The sequence below is a fragment of the Polypterus senegalus genome, chromosome 1, assembly GCF_016835505.1.
Source record: "Polypterus senegalus isolate Bchr_013 chromosome 1, ASM1683550v1, whole genome shotgun sequence".
Classification (NCBI taxonomy): Eukaryota; Metazoa; Chordata; class Cladistia; order Polypteriformes; family Polypteridae; genus Polypterus; species Polypterus senegalus.
In genome coordinates, this window is record NC_053154.1 from 251,739,304 (window position 1) to 251,748,453 (window position 9,150).

At 37.8% G+C, this 9,150-nt stretch overlaps 1 long non-coding RNA gene across 1 annotated transcript; it reads left to right on the plus strand.

The window, feature by feature from the left end:
- Positions 1-424: 424 nt before the first annotated feature.
- Positions 425-8,710, plus strand: LOC120519029. Its single transcript, XR_005631366.1, has 3 exons — positions 425-556; positions 2,822-2,909; positions 8,612-8,710. It is a non-coding gene; the product is annotated as an uncharacterized LOC120519029 (long non-coding RNA).
- The last annotated feature ends 440 nt before the right edge of the window (positions 8,711-9,150 follow it).

The following is a 9,150-nucleotide window of genomic DNA, read 5'->3' on the forward strand; positions in this document are numbered from 1 at the left end:
TGACTCCTTGAAGTATGGTTGGGGGCTCCTTTTAAGTTGGACCTGGGAGTACTTCTAAGGGCACGTCATGGCTTGTTGGAAGCAATTCCGGGACATATGGAATCCAGGGAGTTCCTCCCTCTATCATCATCCAGGGACCCCTACAGGGCTGCGCTTCCAGACTCCAATTCCCAGGCATGCCCTGCAGGTGTTCAGACAGGGAATACTTGTGAGGGACACTACCACTGATCAATTTGGAGGATGAACTGCTCCCAGCTTCTAGCTCTCAGCTCTCATAAATCCATCCTTTCTTCTAGCCTCTCAGCCGAGATGGGGATTATAAGGCATCCCAACTGGGAAGTGTTCGCAACCTGGCCATCTTTCCAATATGGCCTCCCTACTTGGAAAGAAATTGTCCTTGATCCTGGCCAGGATGCCTGTCCATCCAACTCGGCACCTACACCACTTTATAGAAATATTTTAAGAAAGTGTAGCTTAAAATCAAAAGTTGATACATTTATCATTCCTAAAAACATATTTTTTCAGTTTTTTAGTGTCACTTGCATTCTTCCAGCAGGTAATCAACTTTAACACTTCCTATGTTAAATTATTTATTTGCTAAGCCAATATTAGAGCACTGAGCTGTGACTACAGAACTGAACATTTTCACTCTAAGAGAATTGTTTTCTGAATGGTTGACATCATGGAGTTGAGAACTACAATAACATTTTTTCTGACTCTGCTAACCAATAGTATTTCTGTATTAAGGACCAGTGGGACAAACCTCCACTAGATGTGGTGCAAATTAAGTAATAAGATCCATCCATTATCCAACCTGCTATATCCTAACTACCGGGTCACGGGGGTCTGCTGGAGCCAATCCCAGCCAACATAGGGCGCAAGGCAGGAAACAAACCCCAGGCAGGGCTCCAACCCACTGCAGGGCGCACACACACACACACACACACACACCAAGCACACACTAGGGACCATTTAGGATTGCCAATGCACCTAACCTGCATGTCTTTGGACTGTGGGAGGAAACCCACGCAGACATGGGGAGAACATGCAAACCCAGGGCTCCTTACTGTGAGGCAACAGCGCTACCACTGCGCCACCATGCCGCCCAAGTCGATTCACTACAGTAGAAATCATAGCACTACATTAGGCCTTATCATTTTTGAAAGACTCACATACTAACCAAAAAGATAGTCAGGGTGTTTTTCTGGTATCAATTCTTGTTTTGTTTTTGACTTTAAATTCTGTTTAATGTTTGGAGAAAGAACGTTCAAAATTTATTTAAGCTTTATTGACCATTTTCTGCTTAAATCATTTACAATTAATGTGTTTGTTCATTTTTGAAGAGTTCATAATAATAATATCATAGTAATATCCAAATGAGCCTTGAATAATATCTGTACCATTATTAATAGGACCAAATAGTGTGGCTATCAACTAGTAACAAAGCATACAGTATATGCTACTAGATATTCAATTTTTGTGTCCTTCGTTAACATAATGGCATATTGTTTAGCTTTGACAATACTATTCTGGGTATCACCCCCATTTCTTGCATTAATTCTTAAGCCCATGGCTGTTTGCTGTATTGCACTTTAACCCTTTAAATTCAGCCTCATCTTTCTCCATTTTCTCCTGCTTTGATTTAACTGGCTATAACTTCATCATTCTTCACCCAATATTCATGTTCTGCCTGTCAAAGTAAAAATCAGACATTTCTCTTTCTGACTTTCTACAGCAGTAAAATTAGTTGTATTGTAAAAAGGCACTTAAGTGTTGGAAAAGGCTTCCAAACAGTATAAAAGTGACAATGAAAGTGTCAGGAACACCCAGAATGAACATTTTAATGAAATGTCTAGAAATGATATGTCTAGTTTTACTGTTTTGAAGCAGTAAAAAAAACGGTATTCTTTTTCTGTGCTTTTACTATTTTCAAATCAATGCCCATAGCCTACATATCCATTATTGAAGACCTATGGCCTACGTATCATTTTGAAGGGCAGATCATACTCTGTCAGAATACATACAGTTGGTAAAGCAAGTAGTGTATCCAAATTATAACAATAGCTGCAAGATTCAAAAATGCCTTTCCAAAAAAATACGGTACAACACCCTAGTACTACAAAAAAATTTTTGAAATCTAAAAAATACAAAAGCATAGAAAGTAGAATGAGGTGTCATTTGAAAGTTGAAACATCCTTCTCGTTTAGTAGAAAATGGGCTGTCTGTCAAATAGAACACATTTCAATGAAGACATCTGAGAAAGTTATGGGGTGGGGGATGTTGGGAGCAGGTGTTGCTGTGATACAGGAATTTGGCCTTCTTTGAGGGGAAAAAAGAAAAACATTGCAACACATAGCATTTTAACAATTACAAACACTGAACTTTAATTATAGCATTGAGGAAATGAATGATTTTATGTAGTTTTTTTTTTTAATTTTATTGTATTGTTCAGTTCTACCAGCGGGTCCGAAACAATGGGGTTGAGTTTAAAGAATTACATATGTGCAATTCCTTCAAAGTTAGTGTTAGGCAACCTGATTATTTGGATTTCTCCTGTCCTTGAGCCTTGGGTATAATGTTGGGTCTATTGAATAAGCAGAATTTATGGAAGCGACTCATCATTAGATTAATTATTTCTTTACATTTTTGCAAGTCAAGTACCTAATAATTTCTACTTTTTCCAAATTTCTAAGTTATTTTCAGATTCTGGACTTCGATTTAGCTTTGCCCTTTTGAAAATGGTTTTACCTGATTTATGTGTTGATTCTTGCCTGTTCTTGACCACACGTTAGACATCAGATTTGTTTGTCTGCCATCACAGATCCTCTCTGCAGTCAGGATTCATGATCAGCTCTGTGCATATCAAGCTTTTGGTCCCTCGATGCCCAATGTTTAATCAATGGTATAGGGTAAGTGCCTTTGACACAAAACAGTGAATTTAGAGATATGTGCCTTTTTGTGTGATTGATGTCATAGTAGTAATTGTAAGATAAACTGAAGAAATGCTACCTGAATTTTTATTTCTGATGGCTGCTCTGCATGTGGATGTAGTTAGTAGAACAGTATTTATATATGACTCATTATACTTATCGATTATTCTCAGTAAATTATCTTGTGGAGTGGGGTGGTTAGCAGATTTCTCTTTTAATATGTCTAACCATGAGCAAGAGCAATCACAGACTCATTGAGCTCAGTAATAACCACCGCAGGAGAGCTTGTGATGAGTCACTAGAGTATAAAGGACCTGTGCATTCAGCTCAGTAAAGATTAACTTGTAAAGCGTAAGAGCATTAAATGTGAAAATTGAATTTCTATTAGTCCTTGATGTTTTATTTTTCTTTTTCCAACTGAAAGTAATTATCATCAACTGGCATTAGAATGATCTCATTTAGCTTTTCTGGCCAATAAAGGCAATTAAATCTTAGGAAAAGCTGATAATGACATTAACATTGCCGAATTGTTAACTTGATTTATGAAAGGATTATTTTAAAATAAAAAACAACACATGACACATATTGAATTATAAGAAGAATCATAAAAGACGTAAGGAACTTAACTTTCAAGGATTATTTCCATTACTGAGGAAGTAATTTGAAGGTGTTGATAATGCTACTTTTATTGCATAATACATGTCCAGAGTGCACAGCAGCTAAATCTGTTCAAAATCATTTTGTGTGTGTTATGCATTTCTCAGCTCTTCTCACCGCCAATGGATTTTATTTAAAGGTTCGCTGCACATACTTTCAGATCATTTCATTTCACTAGTACCTGATGACACTGCATCATAAAAAGTCATTGTTTGAGTCTTTTGGATTTTTTTTTTAATTTTTCAAAAGTGTATTGGACTGCTAATTAAACCTGTTAAGTTTCCTCCTTTTCCTTTTTCCTGCCTCCAACATCAATTCTCATCACTTTGGTTTTTCTGTTAGTTGAAAATGTCATAATGAAAAACAAATGAGCCCTTTCACTAGTACTACCTTGTAACCTTTATATGGTGGGTGACAACCACTTGACTTACAATCAGGTAAATGTTGATCTTCTGACTGTTGCTCAGTTACCAGTTAACAATAATGAGATAAATCTGTCCAGTGTAAGTCTAACGTTTAGCTTCCAAAGCTGGAAAGCAGGAGACTTAGTTGTGCAGGAGTTAATTAAAAAGCAGACTATGAATTGCACTCCTATCACATGAGTAAAAATGGGGTGAACCCAGAGAGCTTCAGGAAGCTTCTTCTGATCATTTAGCAGTAAACAGTTTTCTTTGTGCCCTTCCCTACCTGCAAATATATATATTCTGAGACTTGCCCGGACACCACAAGTCGGAGACCACATCTTTATAAAGTTCACACGTTTATTTAACATTAAATAAACACAGTCCCAACACGACACACAATGCTCACAGCAATAATCACCACAATTCCTTCTTTCTCTCAGTCCTTGGCCGCCTGTCTCCTCCAGGGGAGCTTCGTCCAGCTCCCACTCCCGACTCTAGCTCCCCGACTATTAGGAGGCAGGCCCTTTTATTCCCACCCGGATGCATTCCAGGTGGCTGGAAACAAACTTCCGGCAGCACTTCCTGGTGTGGCAGAAGTGCTGCCCTTTGCCCCGGAAGCACTCCGGGTGTCCCTGGCAGGTTCCTCCGCTATCTTGTTAAGTGTGGCGGAAGTAAAGTTCTCCCGGGATCTAGGAGGCTTAAAGCGCCCTCTGGCGGTGGCCACGGGTCCCAATGGGTTGGAATGTCTCTCCTCCTCTCCCGTGGTCCTCTCCTGCTCCAGGGCGGTTGTGTCCTACTGATCCGGAAGCTTTTTATGACTCTATCTGGTCCCTCCAGGCATCCCAGCCAGGTAAGAACCCCAGACATCTGTGACAATATAGTCTTTACATCAGCAGTTCTCAAACTGTGGAGCATGGGGGCGTCGAATAAATGAACAAGACATCAAAATTAATTTTTTACATTTTTATTTCAAATTTAAATTTGCAAGCATATAACCAAAATGAATGCATTATAACAAAAATTAAAATAAAACATTTCTAAGGCATAGATCTAATGACTAACTGATGAGCAGCGCAGCTCCTGCTGCTTTTATAGTCACGTATTTTCAATCCAGAAAGTTCGAGACGTACAAGTATCTGTCGCGAACATTCAAGTAATAGTAGATCAGGTGATAATGAGGCGCGACTGCATCACATTGGCAGTGTAGCCAATACTGCCAAATTGAGTTAAATAATTTACTGTGTATTGGGTTATTTTCATAATACAACTAACAGAGGTATGATATTTGTCAGACGAAAATACATTCGTCTCGCGTAGATTGACTTCATCGGTGTCTTTGTTTACGAGATTTTTAAAAATTAAAACATATTCAATCATTTCTTTCCATAAAAAATTATTAAATAAGAATAAATTATTTATTCTTTGTTTTGGGGATTAGAATTACTGACAAAAACCACACAAGGCATTTTAATGGTTATTAAAGCACTTTCTTAATCTTATGGAAGTAAAAATGATAGGATACCGCAACACTGCACAAGTATCATACCTTTGTTAGTTGTATCATGGGTTATTCTCATCTATCTTATTATTATCCTATTATGCAGGGGGCGCAGAATTATTCCAGGTAGAAAAGGGGGGTGCGAAATCCTATTGATCTTCCCTGAAGAAGGGGCCTGAGCTGCCTCGAAAGCTTGTATATTGTATTCTTTTTAGTTAGCCAATAAAAGGTGTCATTTTGCTTGACTTCCCATTAAAGTCTGGATCAATAAACGTTTTTTGAGATAGATGAATGTATATCCTCTTTTGTCTTTTTCTATTTCAGTACAGGTATATTTTTCAACAGTGATAACAAGAGTAAAATGCAAAGTAAAAACCTACAGCACTGCATAGACCACTGTGAACTGAATACAAATAGTGACCCTACTTATATTCAATTGGGGGCACCATCAGGTGAATTTGGTGCATTTCAAAGACTTAGATAAGATACTGAAGAGCAGTGCTGAAGTCCTATTAAAGTGTTAGAAGTTTTCCAAGTTGCATGAGGAAGTGTGGCTAAGTTGCCCTAATTTATTGAGTTTGACAATCTGTCTGGACTCAATAAACCAATATCGGTGGTCCATCCAGGACCCTATAAGTAATTTCTTTGGGTGTACTTGGAAAAATCTTGAGATAGGGTATTAAAATGATGCATCCACTAGCTTGTAGTTGGGAGTGTGCAAATGCAAGGATTTGTCTGGCGGGAACAACAAATTCTACAATGTGAATTAGGAGTGTAGAAGGTGAGTAGGGAAAATTCCAGGAGTTTTGTGGGTAAGTCGACAAGCCACTCTACCTGATAGGAAGGGGCTGACTGTGTATACAGCTAGGCCTGTGGGGGACTAGGTTCTTATTAATTTAATCTTTCTATTATAATTTTAGTTCCACCCATTATTTTAATTTACCTTTAATAAATTTCCTTTGTATTTTCTGACACTTTTGGCATCCTGGTTCATTATTTATGTTTGGAGGTGACATGTAAACATCCCTACAGTCTACACCACCACAAAGTCAACCTTAAGGCTTATAAATTCATCCATCCAAAAATTATCTGGAACCATGTTCAGTTCTGGTTCTTGCCTTGCAGCTGATGTTACCAGGGCAGTATTTGTAACTTGTGAACCTGATGTTGGTTTTATGTTGCGTTCCATTTGAAGTGTAAAGTCTGAATTTCCTAGTTCCTAAATTTTCAACTGGAATGACCTCTTAAGTCACATTTCCAACTCAGAAACTCAGGGCTGGTCTGTGAAGTCTGAATTTGTCTGACTTCAGATCAAGATGTTAATCCAAAATGTCGACTACAGCTGTAGTATTATACTGTTTATTAGATCTGTCTATTTGTGTCTCATTAAATCAGTCGTAGACATAGTACTGTCCAACTTCTATCTTTTTATATGTTACTACAGTGTTTGGATATTCAAAATACTCTGTAATATATTGTTATCACCTAATATTTCTAAGGAGCAAGCACAACAAAAGTTTTCACGTGTCCATATTGGTTTTCCAAATGTTTTACTGGAACGCAGTCGACTCGGATGTAACGTCATACCCAGATCCAACATCCAAAGTAAATGTAACACAGCATAAGTGTGTTCAGAAAAAAAAAGTAGTGTAGAGCTAGAGTTTATCTCAGAAGCAATTGATGTAAAAAAGTATTAACTCTTATCAGGGTGCCAGTTTTTTGCAGGCCACACTCAATTCCTATACACGTGTGTGAAATATCAAAGGGAAAAAGAATACCCAGAGAAATCCTGCATTCACATGCAGTGAACATGTAAACTCCTTAAAAATGTCAACTGTGCCAGGAGTTGAACCCAGGTTCCTGAAAGTAACAGGCAGTATCCTAACCACTGTGCCTCTCTTAATAAATGAATGTTTGGTTAAATTAATATTTAAAAAACTAACAACATAAAAACATGCACCGATGAACACTATTTTTAACAATGTGTCTTGCACTAAACAGATTACAGCATAATTGTCACATAACAAAAGACCACTCCTGTGCAGTAAAATCACTACTGCAGTGTTTAGGGCACACATGGTTAATGGCTGCTTATTTACGGAAAATTAATCCTATCATAGTAAATATAATTAAATATCTGTTTTAAAGGAATGAAATCAAAATTGGTTCTGCTCAGAAAACAAACACCATGAAGCAGAATGATTACACAAAACTGAAGTGCATAATGGCAAAGATTCTGCTAATTCAAAAAATGTAAAAGAAGCAACTATGACCTATGAAGTGACCCATTATTTTATTGTCAGTCAGGTTTATGTATGAGCTTCTCTTATTAAGCTGAATGAATGCCATACTCTGCCCCCACACACAAATATTAAAATGGTTTGACCAGTTTGGACATTTTCCATGTCAGTAACTTGACTTTGTCTTTGCAATGCCAGATACTGCAGGGGTTTGACTTCTTTTCTTTGCCTATAGATATTTGTTCTTTGTGGATGCAAGGAGGGCTCTAGGAAGAAAATGACTAATTATGTATGTCCTGTGTCATGCATGTGCAAATGGGAGACAGCTTAAGGACTCTGATGATGGTTATTACCAGCCAAATAGGAAGATGGAGCTGTGGTCTAATGCCTGCTCTCTTCCTCCCTCTGTAGAACAGAAAACTGACAACCACTCCACCGCTGACGTCACTTCTGTCGTCCACCCTGTTGGATCCACCCCTTCCTACCGAGTGACTATATAAACCAGGAACCAACCATCTTGTTCTCAGTTTTGTTCTGAACTCACTTTTGGAAAGATGGCTCTGCAAATTATTGTATGTTACATTATTGTGCATTCCTTCAAATTATTCAAGGTCACCAAGGTGGTGCCCCAACTTGTTCACTTTGTTCTGTCTCCTTTTTATACCACAGTAACTAAGGGCTGAGCTCTTGCATCACAAATATGGCACTTAAACTACATACTATTTTAACATCATTGATACAGGATGGAGTAATACTAGAGTATTAGTATTGTCACACACATGAGAATAGAGTACAATTAAAGGGCTTGGATAATTGTACTAAACCTCCGGAAAGCTAGAGGGCGCTGTCAACTAATGTTTTTTTCTCTTCCTCTCTCTGCAGAGCAGAAGATTGACAACCATGATTCCTCTGATGTCACTTCCGCTTTCTACCTACCTTCATCCAACTCTTCCTGGCCAGGGCTTTAATCTCAAAAAGCAATAGCAGCATTTTACTTTGAAAAAATAATTATTTTAATAAATTACTTTGATATCTGATCTCTTTGTCTCATTATTACAGTATATATAGTATATATAGAGTATACTTTTTTCTACAGTGAATAGGCTGATTACAACACCAGAAAATGTCACTCATCATAACTTTACTGTTAAGCACTACTCCAAAAATCGAAAAATCCACCAGCAACCTGCTTCTTCTATCTCTGTGGAAAATTACATACTTTATACTATTACCTATTTTCCTTTACCAACCACCTTATTCTTAGAGTTCCGTTTACCAACTTAAAATTATATCTCTGAGCTTATCACAAAATCCAATTCTTCCACCAGTCAATTGGATCCTATACCTACAAACCTTGTTAAGTCCTGTTTGCCACATATTTCCCCCATGATAAATACTGCAACTAACTCTTCCCACACAAT